Source organism: Hylobates moloch, unplaced genomic scaffold, assembly GCF_009828535.3.
Source record: "Hylobates moloch isolate HMO894 unplaced genomic scaffold, HMol_V3 SCAFFOLD_7, whole genome shotgun sequence".
In the NCBI taxonomy this organism is placed as follows: domain Eukaryota; kingdom Metazoa; phylum Chordata; class Mammalia; order Primates; family Hylobatidae; genus Hylobates; species Hylobates moloch.
The window spans coordinates 7332506-7336882 of NW_026652282.1; positions in this window are offsets into that span (position 1 = coordinate 7332506).

Here is a 4377-nt window from a genome sequence, read left to right on the forward strand (position 1 = left end):
TCTACTTTAAAAGATCTTAAGTTGAGTCCTGGCTGTCTCTGCCTCGTTACTTAGCTTTCTTGGACTTGCTTTCTTCACCTACAAAGTGATGAAGGTAATGCTGACCCCTTGGTTTTGTTATGAAGATTAAATGAAACAATGAAAACAAATGTGAAAGCACCTTGTGAACTACTATACAAACCTCAGATATTATTATTATTACTATTCTTTATGAGAAGGTGACAGGTAATACATACAGGTAATTAGTAAAGAATTAGAATAGCCATGGCACTTAAAAACTTTGCAGCACTTAATGCAAAAGCATTACCTTGAAACTTGCCTCTACATTTTAAAGCAACAATTGTATCAGCTATGGTCACATGGTAACTCAGCTCTTCCTATTCTCCACAACCAGTTAAGCCATTGTATCTGCTCATCTGACAACACTGATTCAGAGTGTAAAACCCTACTCAGGGCAAGGTCTTCAGACTGCAGTAGAATTATTTAGCCTTCAGAGAGCTCAAGAAAAATTTCTAGGCTTGAAGATACGTATCTTTAAGTTCTCGAAGTTAAAATTCATCAGATAAAGTTATCTTACCATGAAGAGGGGTATATTAGTGACCAAGGGTATTTGGGAACCATCTGGGGATTATATTTGACAAATATGGAAGCAGACTTCAGTAAGACTTTCACCCTCAAAATTCGTGTTTGCATAATCACTTTAAAAAATTTAAATGTTTGAATGTATTATCTATAAGTTAAAAGCCAGAACTTCTTTATGATAGAATTACCAGTTTTGTGGGGTTTTTTTTTTTTCTATACTCAGTGATCTTTACTTTTCAGTCATGGAATTTGTAGTGATTGATTTTGCCATAGCATTTTAGGTTTGACCATTTTTAAGTCATACATATTTGTGAACTACTAAACTACGTTAAATCGAACTGCCAAAAGCTCACATCAAAGTCCCTTAAAATATTCATATCCTTTGGCCTGCACTTCTACTTCTGGGAAATAATATTGAGGAAATAAGGTGGCTGGGCACGGAGGCTCACGCCTACAATCCTAGCACTTTGAGAGGCTAAGGTGAGCCGATTGCTTGAGCTCAGGAGTTCAAGATCAGTCTAGGCAACATGGTGAAACCTCGTCACTACCAAAAATAAAAATAAAAAAAATTCACTGGGCGTGGTGGCACGGCCTGTATTCAGCAGGCTGAGGTGGGAGGATGGTTTGAGTCCAGGAGGTGGAGGTTGCAGTGAGCTGAGATTGTGCCACTGCACTTCAGCCTAGGTGACAGAGCCAGACCCTGTCTCAATAATAATAATAATAATGCTACACACACTATTGTGTTCACAGATGTATATATATGTGACGTTTGTATTAAAGGCAACAACAGCAACATCAAAACACTTTGTGACAATAAAAATGTCTAAAATTAAGGAATTGGTTACAAAAATTGTGGTATGGTCATTCAAAGGCCTATCGCTAGTCCTGTTATCTACTGCTGCATAACAAACCACCTGGACACCTAGTGGCTTAAAGCAAGCCACGTGTATTTTGCTCACAAGTCTGTGATTTTGGAAGGGCTCAGTGGGTACAGCCACCTCTGCCCTATTTGGCACCAGCTGCTGTGGCTCGAAGGCTAGAGGCTGCAGTCATCTGGAGACTCGCTCATTGCGTGGCTGACAGTTGATGCTGGTTGTTGCCTGAGACCTCAGTGGGAGCTCTCAGCTGGAACATATATATACAGTTTCCCCATGTGGCTTGGGCTCCCTCACAACATGCTGTCTGGGTTCCAAGGGTGAATGTTCTAAGAGGAGGCTAGGCAGAAGTTGTATCACCTTTTACAATCTCTCTTGGAAATCACATGGTGTTACTTCTGCTGGACTGAGGCAGTCATAAAACTTCATGTTCAAGGTAAGGGGCCATATATTCTACCTCTTGGTGGGGCATGGTGAGGTTCAGAAAGTATGAGGGGGTGAATGGAAAGGTTGCTGTTGTCATTTTGGAGAGTACAATCACTTGTAATTATACAGTCATTAAAATGATATAGCACATCCAAATTTATTCACATGAAAGGACATTGAAATGATGGTGAATGCTGAGTTGGCAGTGTAGCTATGGTCATTCAGTAGAAATAACACTGGCACTTAATAGACACTCAATAAACATTTGTTGAATAAACCTTTGTGTAAAAACAAATAATATTTTTTGTTTGTGCCTATAGTGAAAACATTCTGTGAGAAGCTACATCAAAATGTTAATATTAGTTGGGCACGGTGGCTCATGCCTGTAATACCAGCACTTTGGGGGGTGGAGGTGGGAGGATTGCTTGAGCCCAGGAGTTCAAAACCAGCCTAAGCAACATAGTGAGACCCCATCTCAAAAAAATGTTAATATTGGTTATAGTTCTGTGATGGGATTGCAATTTAACTTTTATAAGATAGTGAGTTTATAATATTCTTATAATAAACGTGCATAGAAAATTAAACTATATTTCAAAATGAACCTCAGAGGACAATAACCTGAGTTGATTGTCAGAAAGTTTGACCTAATTTCTTTTCTTTTCCTTTCCTTTTATCTTTTTTTTTTTTTTGTAGATAATTGAAACCTAATTATTATGCTCCCTGGCAAAGCACTTTTTCTTTTTTCTGCTTGTGGGAAGAATTTATTGTTCAGCTATCTGTAAGCATTTAATTGCTGCAAAGTATTTAAGGGATGTAAAAATAAAAATTTTATTTTTCATTTGTGTAACACAAGAGCACCAGCAACATAAAATGCATTTAAAAAGATAGCTCATTAAAATAAATATAATTTGACTCCAAATTAGTCATACCTCAGTGAGAATAATAAATAAACTCACATTTAAATCAGTGAATTAGCAGGATATAGTTCAATGGAGACAAGGATATCAGAAAAGAAAAAGCATGGTGTTCATGTAATGTTCTATGCTGTACTCTCACTACCGTTTCCCTGATCATTAATATTTAAAAAAATATATTAAAATACAACTTATTTTTGGAAGTAAAATTGGTAACTTCTCATATAACAATACTTTGAAAGTGCTTCTTAACCAGCTTCTAGAAGTTATATATGGACAAATTTGAATGTCAGATTACCTCTCTGGTAAGAGAGCAATCCATAGGCAAAGGATCAAATCTGGGGCATTGGGTGGAAGTTGATTAAACACACAGTCCTGAAATAATGAGAGTCATTTGTGTGAAACTAGAAGGAGAGTATAGCTTTAACTGAACTTACAGACCAGTTTAACAGTAATCAACTTGTAGTCAACTTTGGCATACTGTGCTCAATTGTAGTCATTTTCTCTTCCTTGATCCCACCTGAAATCTCTAATACCTTACGTGAGAGCTGTTATTTCAACCCTTGAAAGGTCACTCTTCTGAAAGAATGCTTGGATGAACTCAGCCCTGATTCTCTAGAAATAAAAAGTTTCACTTCAAACGTTTCTATCAACTCTTAATGACAGAATCATTAACATCTGGCCTGGCATGGTGGCTCACACCTGTAATCCCAGCACTTTGGGAGGCTAAAGCAGGAGGATCACTTGAGGCCAGGAATTTGATACCAGCCTGGCAATATAGTGAGCCCTGTCTCTACAAAAAAATTAAAAAATTAGCTGAGTGTGGCATGCATCTGTAGTTGCAGCTACTCGGGAGGCTAAGGTGGGAGGATCGCTTGAGCTCAGGAGGTCAAGGCTGCAGTGGGGTATGATCATGCTGCTGCACTCTAGCCCGGGCAGCACAGTGAGAACTTGATTAAAAAGAAAAAAGAAAAAGAAAAAGAATGAATAACATCCCAAATAAACACCGTACCTCTTGTTTCTGGAAGCTACTGTCTTTGGTCCTCCTCTTTGGATTTGGACCTTCTCTCATTATTCAATTAAATATTACACGCACAGAGACATAAACACACATAGTAGACTTGATTCATCTAAAGAGTCAATCACTCAATTTAAAACTCTCTCTCACAAGCAAGTACTCTGTGATTTAACATGTGCTTGTAGGAGTTGACGACCAAGTTCCAGCCATTCTGGAAGGGCAGGAGATGATCTGCAGAGAAGGAATTGCACGTCATCTTTTTTTTTTTTTTTGAGGCAGGGTCTCAGGCTGGAGTACAGTGGCACGATGTTGGCTCACTGCGACCTCTGCCTCCCTGGTTTGAGCAATTCTCCTGCCTCAGCCTCATGAGTAGCTAATTTTTGTATTTTTAGTAGAGACGGGGTTTCACCATGTTGGCCAGGCTGGTCTCAAACTCCTGACCTCAAGTGATCCACTCGCCTCAGCCTCCCAAAATGCTGGGATTACAGGTGTGAGCCACCGTGCCTGGCAGCACTTCATCCTTTAAAAAAGATTTTGTTTCGTTTTGGCTTTTTGTTTGTTT